Genomic DNA, 16,423 nt, shown 5'->3' with positions numbered 1-16,423 from the left:
AATGAGCCTGGAGACGTAGCAAGGTCTTAAATTATGCAAAGTTTTGTAGGTCATATTAAGAAGTTTGTCCTTAAGAGAAAATAGGGATTCAGGTGATTGACACGGTCAAATTTTCACTCTGACAAGATCACTCTCACTACATTGAGGAGTGATGGGATGTGTCCAATGTGCTGGGGGCAGGGGCAAGGGTTGAAGGCAGATTTTTGATTATAATTATGAAGGTGAATTGCACTGTGGGAGTTGTGATGTCTTGTGGAACACTTTTAGGAGGCAAATACAACAGGAATGGGAGACAGGTTGGACATGGAATTTCAAAAATGAAAAACTGTGAATCCAGAAAACTGCACAAAACATAAAGCCTAATACACCCTAAACTAAGGGTGTGGCAGAAACTGCTAGTTGCCTACACAATGTTCATTCTCTCCTACTTCTTACTAATGGAACCATAATTTTGATGTGGGTGGCAACATATTGAGATAAAAAAATAATAATAATCCTGATATCCCAGTCTCCTGTGCAGATGGGAGAGGAGTGGGGACATCAAATGACACTCTAGTAAATGAAATGTAAGGAGAAGCTGTCAGGTGGAGTATCTGAAAATGATTGGCTCAGCCAGCATGGACCTATTTGCCTTTTGACTTTCTCTTTCTTTCTGCCTGGAAGGTGTGTAAAGTGGATAGATCTCTAACAGTTTCTTGAAAGTATGAAAAGAAAAGTGACACCTTAAGGATGAGAAGCAGTGAGTTAGAAAGACCCTTCACAACACGACGAAGCTGGCATACTAGCCCTGCATCTGATGGAGCTTCTTTATGTAAGAGAAATAAACTCCATCTTGTTAAAAACACTGTTAACGAAGTTTTCTGTAACATGAAGCTGAGTCAATCTCCAACTAATACAGATGATGTTCAGTAAAAACACAAATTCATCATTTCATCAGAAACTGAATAAGCTGGAACACAGCCTGATAATCGGATCTTCAAAGGTGGTCAAGGTGATTCTGATACAGGTGATGTTGCTGGTTGAAGGTCTGGCATTTGGGAACCACGGCCCTATACAACCTTTCTCCTGCTCCAACCCTCTAACATTTTCATCAAAACATACACATAAATACAAATGTCTTCATTTCATCCATAAATACATTTTCAGTAGTAGCAAAACTGTATTAAGAAAACCATATTCAGTGTTTATCTTACTAGGAGCAAGAATAAATGAAAATTTGGTATGTTTTTGATAATAGAAGTATTCGCTCTCACAAAACAAGATCTCAGGACCTGGTAGTGGAGAACATACATCTCTCAATGGAATGGAGAATAATTATGAATTTCCTATAAATTCCCATTTTACTAATGGAGAAATTGAGGCTTGGAAATCGCACAACTAGTAAATGGCAGAGTCAGATTTGTCTCTATCACTCCAAAGATTCAGATCCTTCTCTATCATTACACAATGTTTCCAGTCCTCAGCTTTAAAATCAAGAGCTCGGTTGAAAGAGTCCTAACATCTTTCTAATTCTAATGCCAGATGAATCTGCTGTTTCCTATACAGAAATTAGAGAAATGTAAAAATTTCATGCATCTCAAAGACACACTCAAGTCTTTTTTTTTTTAAGATTTTATTTCTCCTTTTCCTCCCAAAGCCCCCCAGTACACAGTTGCATATTTTTAGTTTTGGGTCCTTCTAGTTGTGGCATGTGGGACGCTGCCTCAGCATGGCTTAACGAGTGGTACCGTGCTCGCGCCCAGGATTCGAACCAGCAGGGTTCCACCAAACCAGAGCGTGCGAACTTAACCACTCCGCCATGGGACCGGCTCCTGCACTGCAGTCTTGAGAGGGATACACATCCTCTAACCCTAAGATCTCCTTCCTCATCCTGCTCAAATGTCCAGAGCCTACTTTTTCTCCTAATAAAATTAGAGCTTCAAGGGTCTTTTGGGCTTATCAGTCCAAATCCTTCCGTTCAAGTAAGGAAGTCAAAGGCAGCTATGCTGATGATCTTCCTGAGGCCACATAGCCAGGATTGGCAGAAGTGAACCTGGCATTTCAGTTTCCCATTCTGAATCTCATGCCCTTTGCCCTAGTCCAAGGTGCTCCCAAAGAAACACAAATTTGAGAGGGCCTTCCTTTCATGTTTCCAGCTATTTGTAGACTCTCATTCATGGGAAGACATAACCCAAGTATACCCACTGTTGGGGCTCCTAAGAGGTGGCTCCTCAGAGTTCTTGTAGGGGCTGCAGGTGCCTGGTGAACACTGTGCCTCCACAGCACAGAAGTAAGCAGCAGAGTCGGCAGCCCGGGAAGCCGTGATGGACAGGGAGCTGCTTTTGCTGGAGGTGTCAAGCGTGACTTGTAGTCTTCCACCAGGTTTCTCTCTTTCATTTGAACGTATTAAAATCAGTTGTGCAAGGCCTCTACCTGCATCTTGTCTATACCACCGTAAGTTGGTTATAGTAGTTTTATAACTGCAGTTCATGGTGACATTTTCACCCTCCTGGATACTCAGGGTCTGAAGATTCTGTTCTCCTTGTTGGCTGTTCACCCCTAGGCAGAAACATAAGGACACAGATGAGGAGTCAGTCACTGTATTTTCACCCTGTATTGTTTACTTTTCCTTCCATAATGTTCTGGTACATTTCCAACTTAACAAGGAGAGTTTGCTCCTCAGTGTTATGGGCTCTGAACGTCGGTTTCCCTGTTCCCATCACCAAGAGCCTCAACTCACTGGCCAGTTGAAGCCATAGAATCACCAAAGACACTTCCAGGAGTTTCTCCATTCTTCTTCCTTATTGGGATCACAGAAGACTCAGCTCTGTGGTCTGAAATGGAGCCAGGTTCCTCAGTCTAAAGAGTTAGCTCTCTTTACAGGGTCTATTTTTCTAGTCCCTCTGGATCCCAGAGAGTCTCGGGTTTCTTACCTAACCAATCAGAGGCAAGCTCAATCCTTTGCTTTCAATGCACACATGTTGATTTCAAACCCAGTCAGTCTGAGGAGAGAGAGGCACTGCCATCTTGTGGTGGCATCATCCCGCTGATAGAATGTACTCTGAAAGGTGAAGTGTGTACAGAGCAGATTCAGAGGTTACAAAGCTCTTCTCTTCTCTGCCTTCATTGAACTCTGTTCCAGCCTAGAGTAAGAACAGATGCAGTTTCATTCAGGTAAGGGCTCAATTAAGAAAGAATGTTGTGCCCAGTATTTCTGGAATACCTCTGAGAAACACTGTTAGGTTTCTTACAATCACCTCTGATAATGAAGCTATGAGATTCCCTTTTTTTTCCCTAATCTGCCCAATGCTGGAATTAGATTGTTTATAAGTTAGGATTCTTATTGGTGACCAACTGATACTGACCTGGCTGAATTAAGTAGAAAAGGAAGAAGTTAATTAATACTAAATTTGTCTCAGAATCTTCAGTAGGGTCAGAGAACTGGACTCAAAAGCTATTAAGTCAGGAACGATACGGGAAATCACTCTGAAGAACTCCTCGGAGTGTCCCACGGGCTCCTCTTCTGAGTTCCAGCCTCTGCAGGTTGTGCCTTCAAGGCTGCTAGTGCAGGGCACTGTGTACAGCTGCAAACCCACTGCAGCAATTTCCCTGGAACTGTAATTTTCATTTTGTTGCAACTACCACCAATCTTTCCTTTTCTGCATAAGTAACCCCTCTGTCAAAGTTTGGGAAATACCATGTGCCCACAATTATCTGCACAGAGGGGGGATATATGAGTGTATTAATTTGCTGGGGCTGCCATAAGAAATGCCGCAGACTGAGCGGCTTAAACAACAGAAGTGTATTTTGTCACAATTCTGAAGGCTAGAGGTCCGAGATCAAGGTGTTGGCAGGTTTGGTTTCTTCTGAGGCCTCTTTCTGTGGCTCACAGATGACTGCCTTCTGGCTGTGTCCTCAAGTGATCATTCTTCTGTGTGTATTATAGCCCCTCTAAAGGACAACGACGAAGGAAAATCACCCCCAAACATTGGATCATTCATTTTGGTTGTCCATTTTATCTAGAGTGAGAGACAGCCAGAAATACTGATCTATATTCATTCATGGGCAGTTGCTAATTGTTTTGCTGGATGGTTAAGAGGATCCTTTTCCTTCCAAGGAACAGGACTGGAAGACTACTGACAAGGAAATCTAGGGAAGAGGTATCTGGATGGAAGTCTAAGAATGGGCACAGACTCTCAAGATAGTTATGCTCCATGTGAATACTGACCAAGGGAAAACCCCTGCAGTGGAAGCTCTTAATAATGAACAAAATGATACACTCTACGGAACTGCCAACATCTTTCTCTAGCCACCCCAATGCTTGCTCAATGATCCCGTAAACCAAGTGGCCTTGTTAGCACAAATAGAAGTTATGCATGAGCTCAAAAGAATTGATTTCCCCTTATCGAGTTTGACCTAGCTACTGCTACTGCTGAGTGCCTAATCTGTCAACCACAGAGACTAATGCTGAGCCCCTAATGTGGTGTCACTCCCCGGAGGGACTATCCAAATGCATGGTGACAGGTTGATTGCAATAGACATCTTCCATGATGGAGATGGCTGAAATTTGTCCTTACTGGAATTGACACCTATAGTTATTTCTATATTTGTCTTCCTTGCTTATGATGCTTCCGCCAGCATCATCTTCATGAGCTCACAGAATGCCTAATCTCATCAAAATATTCCCCTTAGCATTTCTTCAGATAAAGGAACTACTTTTATAGCAAAGAATTACAGCAGTGGGCACAAGCCCAGGGAATTATCTAGTCTTACCACTTATCCCATCACCCAAAAGTGGCTGGCCTGTTGAAATGTAGAATGGCTTATTGATTCAGTTATAGCACTAATGGGAAACAACTCCCTGAAAAGGTGGGGTTCTGATTTACAAGATTCAGTATATGCTTTATATCAGAGACCATTATATGGTGCTGTCTTGCTCATAGCCAGAACGCATGGGTCCAGGCAACAAAGAAGTCACCTTGGGAGTGAATCTTCTCACTATTATTATCAATAACTCACTAGTAGTATTTTTGCATCCGGTCATTGAAACTTTGAGCTGTGTTGGTTTGGAGGTCTCATTCTCTAAAGGGAGAAATGCTCCCACCAAAGCACACAACAATAGTTCCATTGAATCAGAAGATGAGACTGCCATGTGGCCATTTTTGGCTACATATGTCACTGAACCAATGAATAGATAAAGAGGTTACTCTACTGACTGGAGTGATTGATACCAATCATCAAGGAGGAATTGGGCTGCTGCCACGTAACAGATTATAAAGAGGGCTGTATTTGGAATCCAGGGGGGTTTCTAGGGGAACCTTTTGGTGCTTTCATGTCTCAAAGTAAAGGTTGATGGAAAATTACAGAACAAATAAAAAGGCAAGATCATGAGTACTCACTCAGACCCTTTGAGGATGAAGATTTGGGTCACTCCACAAGGTAAATAATCCAATCCACTGAATTTACAGCTGATGGCAGGGGAAATATAAAACGTGTAATACAAGAAAGAAACTATGTCAATTGCAGCCTCATGACCAAATCTGGAATCAAGGGGTGTAGTAGTATTCTACATTCTATTTTTGCTCTTTATATGTGTGTGTTCCTTTGTATAAGTTGCCATTTTCTTCTTCTCTCTCACCATAATTATTTTACATACAAATTGTTGGAGAGTCCCTTTAAAATTTAATCTGTATATAACAACATAAACAGTGGAACTTCTTTTGAATTTTAAAAGCGATTAATATAGCCAGAAATCCATAGTGACAGTTGGGGCTATAATATTGTTAGGAGTCTCCTCATTTTAGGGAAAGAATGATAACTTCACTTATTCAAAGGACAGTTTTAGCTTGTTAGATGGAAACAGAGTCATTTTATTGTTGTTTGGAAGTTCAAATGTGTGTGAAGGGGTGCATATGAAAGACCAATAACCAGAAGGATGGGAGATGCCACTTATCAGTTTATTGCCTTCCAACTTCAGAGCTCCCCTTCGTTGCCCTATTTGTGATTCTGGACCTGGACTTTGAAAACATTTCTCCCGTGCCAGCTTGGCATGATATTAAGCTTTGTCAGCAGAGGGAATTGGGAGGACACTGAAGAGGAAGAGGCTTCTCTTCCTGGTTCTGGCATGTTTCCCTCTCTTCTTCTTCCTGCAGTGCTTGGCCAGCCTGTGGGACACCAGTGACACTCACCTCCAGCAAAGTTCATTGACAGCCCCACAGGTGGTTTCTTGGCAAGCTTCACAAGCACCCCAAGCAAGTACAGCAGCACTCCTTTGCTAGCTTCCTGTAAATTTTGTTGGAACTCTGGTGGGTGTTTTCTTGCTTGGCAGTCTTTTTCTCTGGCACCTCAGCAAACATCTCCACCATCCAGCAGGCTACAGCCACACACTGCCCAATGAGGTCTGAATCAGAGACTCAGCAGGAGAATCTCTGCTGCTGGAGAAGGGGGTACATATTATAATGTGTTACTTACTTTGGAACTCTGGCCTAGTCCTAGAGATAAGGGCTTCTCTCTACATCTGCTATTCCTATGTTCTTTAGAGTTCTTTTTACTTGTTACTAATTAATTCTCTCTTATTGGTTAATAATTCTTTACATTAAACTTTCCTTGTTCAAATTGCTGGGGTTTTTTTCTCCTGATTAGACCCTGATTGAGTTAGTAGGAGTCAACGAAGTGCATGAGAGGAAAGGCATTAGATGCAGAACGATCAGCAATCATATGTCATGAAACGGTACAGTACTTTTAAGGAATTGTGCTTGAATATATGGTAGTGGACACATGTAGGGTGAATGAGGTGGCAGAAGAGTTGGAGAGGTGGGACCATACCACTTCCACCTGGAGAGTCCCAAGTTCTTTTCTGGGCCAAGAATAATTTTTTTTTATGCTGTGCTATGCAGTTTTTATTTCAAAAATATTTTTTCCAGGTACTAATAGGCAGAATAAATACACTTACTATCTTTTTTTTTTTTTTTTGAGGAAGATTAGCCCTGAGCTAACATCTGCTGCAAATCCTAATCTTTTTTTTGCTGAGGAAGACTGGCCCTGAGCTAACATCCATGCCCATCTTCCTCTACTTTATATGTGGGACACCTACCACAGCATGCCAAGCCAGGACGACTGCCAAGCAGGGCCATGTCCGTACTCAATCCAAACTGGCGAACACTGGGCCACCGAAGCAGAAGGTGTGAACTTAACCACTGCACCACCGGCTGGCCCCTACACTTACTATTTTTAAAACCAATTAGGCAGAGTAAGTAATGAGAAATTTCTTGGACAAATTTTTGACGTTAATCTATACCTAACTGACATCTGATGATATTGTGTCTAAGAGGTAAACTCAGCATCAGTCTCTAGAGAAAGAACGCCCCACTGTGGCCAAATAGAGAACTTACAAAGAAATATTTTGTGTAACTCCCAAAGGGTTTGTGCTCTGCTTTCCTTGTAAAATCAGTCACTGTGTCACTCAGAGCACAGTAATACATGGCTGAGTCTTCCTCTTGAGCTGATAGCTTCTTCAGATGGAAGGACCCCTCATCGTTGTTAAGGTTGGCCGTGAAACCTTTGATGCTCTCTCCTGAGGTGTGTTTCAAGAGTAACTGGAGGCCTTGTTTGGGGTACTGGACGTACCAGAAGAGCGTAGAACTCCAGGAATACGAGTAGTTGCACTTCACCTGCACTGGGGCCCCTTCAACGACAGAGATGCGGTCCTCAGGCTGAGTCACTGTCTGGGCTCGTGCTCCTCCTGTAACACCACGTCTGGATCGGGTGAGTCTTGCAGACTGAGGAGAATATTTCTTTAAACTGATTCTAAATCAGAAGACCATAGAAAGAGAATAAAAAGGAACTTTACTCACTGAGTGTGAACATCACCACAAGCAGTGAGATGAGGATGGGCTTCATGTCTGAGCTGTGAGGAGACAGGAGGCTCTTTTCTGGAAACAGTTCAGCCACAAGGACACTCTGACAGAGCGGTGAGTGAGTTTGCTCAGTGGGTAAAACAAAAGCTCTTCCTCAAAGGGCTCGTTGCTTTCTGGCTTTCTATCAAGTTCAATTTGTGCAGTATCTTCCTCTAGAGGCCAAATCTGATAGTACAGATAAACTCAGTCTTCAGGAAGCCTTGAAATTCTAAAACAGACTGAAGAGAGATTTCCTCCCAGTTAATAGGACATAATGTAATGCCCCACTAATTGTTTTAGAAAGGTCCAGCTAGCGAGATCAAAGGAACAGAATAAAAGTCCAACGTAAAAATTACTAATGGGAATTTAGTTATATAAAAATAGAGAAAAGATGATATACTTAGTGAATGTGCCTTCATGAATGGAGAGTCATTTAGAAATTAACAAATAAATTTGGATGCCCTCATTAATATATGTTACAAAATAAAATCCAAATTAAATAATATTTAATGTTTTAAAATAAAATAGGAGATAGATTTTTTAAAAATAAATTTAGGATACTCATAGAGTTTCTAAACACGACAGCCAGAAAGCGTAATGGAAAATACTGATAGTTTACGCTTCATAGAAATTTAAACTTCCACGTCAGTATGTCAGTCAAATGTTTAAACATTACCGGATCAAGTTATTTTTCACCCATCATCATTGATTCTGAACTTCCCCACACCAGGAAGTTGTCTTTTAAAATTTTAGTTGCACAAGTTTGTTTGTTTGTTTTAATAGCCCACAAAAGGCGCAATCATTTGGCCTAGGCAGAAGGCAATTCTAGAAACATGGTGGATTGAAAATGTCCTTGGATTCCCTGTGCTCAGCAAAGGAGCTTCTGTGGTGTCCAGATGGGCTACACTGAGAGAGCTCAAGTGAGATATCCTATTAGGGGCTTACACTTAAATCTGGGGTCAGGTAGCAGGGAACTCCAGGATAAAGAGCAGAAAACTATGGATCATGGAGGGAGCTTGGCCTGCAGAGATCACTGGACCTCTAAGAAGGAAGCTAATTCTCTTGGGAAGCCTCTCCTCTAGCCCCCAGAAGCTGAGAAGAAAGTCACAGGTAGGCTGAGTCTCACCTGTCCTTAATGAAAAAGAGTACAAGGAGATCAGAGAACAAAGAGGTTTCCTTCTAGTTTTTCAGCAGGGTACTGACATTGCTGCTGATATCAGTGCCCTGCTCTCTGCTACATTACTGACCACAGGCACAGAAACATCTAGGCTTTTCAGCCTCATAGTATTGCCTCCACTTAACGTGCCCCAGTAATCAGTCTGTCACAAGGAGAGTAGAGAAAGGAAAAGAATACTTCAGAGAGAAACAAGGGCCCCATCTGGGTCAAAGATAGCCTGAAGACATTAGCAGGGTCAGTTATTCAATTTCCTTAGCCAAAAATCAGGACACATAGCTTGAAAAGTGATTGAGAATTCATTTACAAGAAAACTGTAATGAAGAAAGAATATCTCATTGAAAGCATTGTTTATTTTGTCCTCTTAAAAGAGTAAATACAACAAAATCAAATTAGGAGAATTCTGTAAACCTCAGCCTTATGGTCATCGCAAACAAATACGATGTCTCCAAGACAATGGTTGATAGAAAGCAAAATAGGACTTGAATACAATGACTACCTGACCTTGTTTCTACCTCCCTTGTCCTCCTGTCCAACACTTCCTCCTACACCCTGCAAGTACACCAGGATGATTCTCCTTTGTGGCTATGAAGGACTTGCCATAATTCAAGTAACTGTGTCCTATTTCTTTCTCCTCAGTCTCTCTTTCCTTTTCTCTCTTTTCCCCTCTTTCTCTATACATATTTATTATTTTTCTCCCATTTCATCTTCTCATTTCCTTTTGTTTTTCCTTTTTTTTTTTTTTTTTTGTCTCAGAAGGGGTATAATACAGGGTAGAAATCATTGTAATAGTTTTGAAGTGAGAGTAAAGGTACATATTTCAGAATTTTTAGTCATGAAAATCAAAACTGTATATAGGTGATGCAGATATTTTCTTCTGGAGCTTCCAGCTTTACCACAGCCCTGGTTCTACTCAATTCTGCTTAGGGGACCATATCTATTAGACACATCACAGCAGCAGACTGTCCTCACAGATGAATATGTGGAGACTCCTCGTGTTCTTATAGTATATGACTAGTTCTGGTGCTCCCCTAAGTATTGCTAACCCTCATTCAAATTTTCGCTAAGATTCAAGTATCGCAGAACTTGAGAAAAATGTTCCTCATTTAGAGTAAAGCCTGGAGAGCCTCCTAGTGGCATAAAACCATCAGACCAGCTACTCATCAGCCATCACCAGAACCCCAGAGCCCTCATTCCATTCTCTCCTGAGGACATTCACAGATTATCAGGAGCAAAAGAACTCTCAGGCTGGATCAGAATTATTTTCTTTTTAAGTAAACTGCTTTGTTCTTCAAAATGCCATGTAATGGAGGCTACTATCTTAAAATATTTTGTCAAATTGCATCTTTAAGCTTGAATGTGATTTCTTCAGTTATTTTAAAATAAGTCTGCAGCAATGTATTGAAGATCTTCTATAATCTAGATCTTGTGCTAGGTCTTAAGAAATTAAAAATTTAATGAAATGTCTGTACTCACGAGATACTGCGGCATAATGGGAAAGACAAATGTGTGTGAGTGTGTGTGTGTTCATACACAAAGTGGCACCCCAAAATGAACCCCAAAATAAGAAGAAATTTCCTATAACACAGAATAGTTAGACAAAGATTTAACAAGAACATGATCATTTTGTCCTTTTCCTTGAAACGATAGAAAGGAAAGTTATCAAGAGATTAAGTAGACGTATTAGCTTGGGAGTGGAATAGAGATGCTTCCTAGATGAAAATAAAACAGCAGGAGATGGACAGAGAGGTAGTGAGAAGTTGGAGGATATGAAGTGTAATGACCTAATCTTTACTATTAATTTGTTGCTTTTAAAAGATGTATGAATACATTCTCAAAAATATATAAACTTTTCTCTGACTACAACGTCCAAATGCATAGCACTTTGCAACTTGAGTTATGGTACTCAATTACAGGTCCTGATGACCTATTGATGTTAACACATACACTTCATAATATTCCATAGCATGGATTTATCACAGCTTCATTAGTCATTCTCTGAGAAACACTTTGTGTGTTTCTTTTGTTTTTTCCACTATTACCCCTCCCCGCCAAATGCTGCAATAAACGTTTTGAGCATGTCTCCTTAGCAGAGGCCAGAATGAAGTGAAAGAGTAAATGATGTGGCTACCTGGGGTCAAAGCACTCCAGGTGGAGGAATGAGCAGCTACAAAGGCCCTGGAGCAGGAAAATGATTGACATGTTAGAGCAACAGCAAGTGCACGAGCCTGGAGAAAATTAGTAAGAGGAGAGACAGCCGCTGATGTGAAAGAGGTGGCAGGGAGCCAGATGGAGTAGAGCCTTGTAGGTTGTAGTAAAGAATTTGGTTTTTACCTGAGTGAGATTGGAAACTGGAGAGTTCTGAGCACAGAAACCACATGATCCAAATTAGACTTTCAAAACGCCACTCTGCTCTGTGGAGAACAGACTAAAGAGGGGCAAGGATGAGAGAAGAGAGATCAGTGAAGCTCAGTGCCATCAACAAGGCAAGAGAGGAGAGTGGCTTGGATCAGGGTGGGGACAGTGGAGGTTGTGAGAAGTGGTTAATTCTGGGTATACTTTGAAGAAATAACTGACTGGATTTCCTAATGAATCAAATTGGAGCATGAGAAAAATTGAGGAGATAAGGATGTCTTCAAGGTTTTTGGCCAAGGGCATTAGAGAAACAGGTAAATGGGATTGCCTTTTACCTAAATGAGGAAGAGTTCACATGAAACAGGTGTGAAGTAAGGAGGCCTCAGTAACTGAAAAGGTCGAAATCAGGAGATCATTTTCAGAGGATTAAGAAAGAGATATCAAATAGATCATTTAATATATGAGTCAGAAATTAGAGCCATCTGGATTTCAGATATAGGTTTTAGTATTTAAATGATTTTTAAAGCTAAAAGGCTGGATGAAATCATCTTGGAATTTAGTATTGGTAGAGAGTAAGGAGTTTCAAGAATAAAGTCCTGAGACATTTCAAGTTAACAGACCAAGAAGATGAAGAAAAAACCAGCAAAGAGACTGAGAAGAAGCCAAAGATAATATAGAAGAATCAAGAAAGCATTGTTGGTTCTCCAAACTCAAACAAAGTATTTCGAGACTGGGCTGTTGTATAATGTCAAACGTTGTCACTCTTTGCTACGAGCTGAATGTTTGTGTCCCCCCCAAATTCATATGTTGAAACTCTAGTCTCCCAGTGTGATGGTCTTAGGAGGTGGGGCCTTTAGGAGGAAATTAGGTCGTGAGGGTGGGGCCCTTATGAGGGGATTGGTGCCCGTATAAGAGACACAAGAAAGCTGGTGTCTCTCTCCTCTCTCTCTGCCATGTGAGGATACAACTGGAAGTCAGCAGTCTTCAAACTAGAAGAGAGCTCTCATCAGAACCTGCCTATGCTGGGTTCCTGATCTCAGAATTCCAGCCTCCAGAACTGTGAGAAACAAATTCCTGTTGTTTATAAGGCAGCCAGTCTATGGTACTTTGGCCCAATTAGCTAAGATGTTACTCCAAGTAAGATAAATTAAAAATACTAGTTGTACCAATAAATTCATCTATATATACATATAAAAAGGCTAATTTTCCCAGGAAGATAGAGACAGTCTTAATGATTTTAAAATCCAGTTCTCTACTACTTCAGAGACACAGCAAAATAAAATGAAATAACAAAGAAAGTTAAAACTGTACTATTGAATTCGCTTCAAGTGGCTGCCTCCAGTCAGCACCATGAGCACTGCGAGCACCACCGTCAACAAGATACCAGTTGAGGAATGTCCGTTCTGGTGACGGACAAGTGGAGGAGGAGCCCAAGAGGGAACTCTAAGAATCCTGTCCCTGGAAAATGGGACTCAAACAAATTAAAGGACCACAGAAGGCGTAATGAAAGGACAAATCTTCTGTCAGGAGAACTCCAAACAAAAATGAAAAGCAGAATGAAAGGAAAATTGGAAGAGGTGGCACCCCAAGACTTAGAAACTAAGGAATCAGCAGCAGCCAAAGAAATAAAAGTGAGAATAAGTGGGTCTTTGATGCATCAAGAGAGGAAAAAGCCAAGGCTGTAAATCTTTGGACATGGACTCTCCGCCTTCTTTTTGTTCAATTCATAAAACTACTTTTATAAACTGCTTTTAAATGCATGCTTTAATAGCTCTAGAGACACATTTATAATAAGGTGGGAATCCTACCTCAACTCATTTTTAAAAATTAGAGTGAGGTAATTGTATTTTGTTTTTTAAGAAGTGAAATCATTCATCTCATAATTGCTGCCAGTAGAAGTTATGAAATGTTGAACTAAGGGAGGTTTAACTTCCGTGTGTATAAACTTTTTGTAATATTTGGGGGGTCAGTTATTTTAATCCTATCATGTAAATCAAATCACAAATAACAATTTGGTGTGTATATATATATATAAGGTGGATATAAAATATCTTAAACATGTTTGCATTTTGGTACAAATGTTTGAGAGGATATAAAAATGTTTCCTGCTCTTAAATATCCCTGTTAGAATTAACATAATCTCTGATATTAGGGACTCTCGTAGTGATGGTCTATTTTCCCATGAAGATTGTTAACGTGTTTTGAAAGACTGGAAATTTTTGTTGTGTGTGTAATTTTATATTACAACATGAATTAGTGTGAGCTCTAAAAGTAAAATGCCTAAGAGTTTTTCAGTAGTTTACTCTATTGTATTTGTTATATTTTTATGAGCTAGTGGCCTCAAAATTTTAATTTGGAAATCACTGGAATAGCTTTCAAAAAATTATTACAATTGGGTGGCTTTTAGATTTTCAATATTGTATTACCAATTACGTTCAATTTATATATTGGATTTGTGTAACAGAAGATTAGAAATCTTGGTATCATTATATCTAATTTACTTTAAAATATGTCGATATGCAGTGGGATACTATATATGTGCTAGAAGTTAAGCTTTAAACCTAGATTGAGAATCCATGCTGCACTAATTAAGAATCTATACTCTACAGGTTCCCGTAGTTGGGAATATATGCGGCACAGCTTGTCAGCTAACATTATAACCAGGTCCTTCAGTTTTCCACATATTCATCAACACCTGAGGCAGTGCTAATTATCATAATGAATGCTAGAAATTATTTTTTTGTAAAAATGCTCTTGCCTTTTTCACTTCAGAACTCTGACACTTTATGATGTAGTTTCTTCAGTGTGGGAGTGGGGGTAGGGAGTTGGGGTTGTGGTCCCTCCTGGAGAAATTTATGAAAAGACCTCTATCTGGTACAAAGTCTATCTGAATGTGGCACAGCACTGAAGATGAAACTACTATTCAGGAGACAAGCTCTCCCCAGGGCTCAGCCCACCCTGCTCTATTGGCCTTCACAGAGAAGGAGACCTTCCTGAAAACTCCCCAGATTGAGTTCTTGAATCACAGAAAGTCCCAGTGTCTCAGGAGGTTTGTGTTCAACTCCCCTTGCAGTCCCAGACACTGTGTATTACTAGAGCACAGAAGTACTCGGCTGAGTTGCTCCAATGTGCTGAGGGTTTCCTCAGGTGGAAGGAGGTTTCACTCGTCTTAAATTCAGCCTCAAAACTTTTGATGTCTGAAACAAGGCTGTTTCTATATGTGTACTTCAGGAGAAGCTGAAGTCCTTAGTTGGGATATTGCAAGTAACAGAAAAGATATGAGGGAAGAGAAGATGAATAGTTGCACTTCAGCTCCGGAGGGGCTCCCTTAGTGACAGTGATGCAGACATGAGGCTGAGTCACTGACTGGGCTCCAATCCCTCCTGAGGCATCAATGCTGTATGAGTAAAAGCAGGGCAGATTGAGCTATGAGGAAAAGAAGTCTCTATTTAGATTTCAGTCAGAACATGCTTACATTTGTGAAAGGAGGAAAGGGAGTGGAATGTTATCTACTCAGGGCAAAAACCATCTCCAGCACCGGGATGAGCAGCAGGAGCATGGCTGAGCAGTGGAAACGCTACAGGCTCCGGAGCAGAAGCAGGTAGGACAGCAGCTGAGGTCACTGAGCCTTCAGTGCTAGGAAAAGTGGGGAGTTTGGGCTGCACAATTCTCTTGCTTTGAAAAGTTTCAAAAACTGTTAAAAGACTCTCTTAGTGAGTTTGGATCTTTTCTTGCCTCTCATTCTCATCACAGGTTCCCATCTGCACAGACATCAGTGAGACATTAACCAGTTGCATGAAGGAGGGCTAAGTGGATGTTGATAATTTGCAGCAAAAGAAACATCTCGTTTGAGCAGCATTTCCTTCTGGAGGCCAGAGGATGGACTAAAGAGGCAAAAGAGCTGTGTTTCCTTCTCATTTCAGAGATGTGACAATCACAACTTCAACAGAATGTGTTTCCTCCTTCTCGAATCTGTGATGATGTCACCTTCTCTAGTATGTGGTATTAATCCTAAAACAAACGAGAAATGGAAGTCATGTAGAAATAGAAGAGGAATTTACTTCACTGAGAAATTAGTCACAGAAGACTATTCTAGACTTTGGAATACCATTAAGAGACTCAATATTATTTTTTAAAGCCATTCATCAGGCAGAAATAATAAGACCAATTGCCTGAGCTGAGCTCAGCTTTGTATGGCCTTATGCTTCTGGATGTGAGCATCAGAGTAGGTGAAAGAGGTTATTCCTTTATTTGATGCTGAAAGGAAAAAATAAATAAGACTAGACATTCATACTTAAAATCAGCCTGAAGCATAGATTATTAGTTATTTAAGGAATGCAAATTAATGAAGGCAATAATTTTCTTTGTCAAGCAGAAGGTGTGAAGAAGAATCCTTTGTTTCAGATGAACAAGTTTGATATTTATTAAGGCTGTGAAAAAATCACTTAGGCATCACATGTTTAAGTGGAGAAAGTGAGAGTCCTGTTCCAATTGTCGATGGTGAGAATAGACTGATATAGTCTGCCAAATTATGGGGACTTCACACTAAGAAGAACGTTGACAGAGAAACATCTGCAGAGACATCTGAGCATAATTATAAAGATAAGGAAAATATCACATATAAATAAGTGATTCTGGAAAGAACTAAGGATAGAAAAAGAAAAATAGACCTATATAAACACAACAAAGCTGGAAGGAGTGCAACCAGCAAACCGGAAGTGAGAGGAACTTCTGGGGGGTATAGAAGATGTGGGAGTAGGTTGACAGTGACACTCCACATAGCTAAGCAAGCAGCAGTCCCATGTGGGTGGGAGATGGGCCTGTCAGCAAGGGAAGTCTCTCTATGGTCCAATAGTAAGATGAAGTTCTGGAGGGAGAAGACTTCCCCACCCAACGTGTTTAGCATAGAGACCACTGGAACCTAAAACTGAAATAACTGAGGAGATAAATCTCAGATGAAATGAGCATCTGGCCAACAGGGGTCCTTTTCACAAAGTCAGAACAACTCAGAAGGAGTACT

This window comes from Equus przewalskii, chromosome 1 (assembly GCF_037783145.1).
Source record: "Equus przewalskii isolate Varuska chromosome 1, EquPr2, whole genome shotgun sequence".
Taxonomy (NCBI): domain Eukaryota; kingdom Metazoa; phylum Chordata; class Mammalia; order Perissodactyla; family Equidae; genus Equus; species Equus przewalskii.
Note: the sequence above shows the minus strand (reverse complement) of the source record.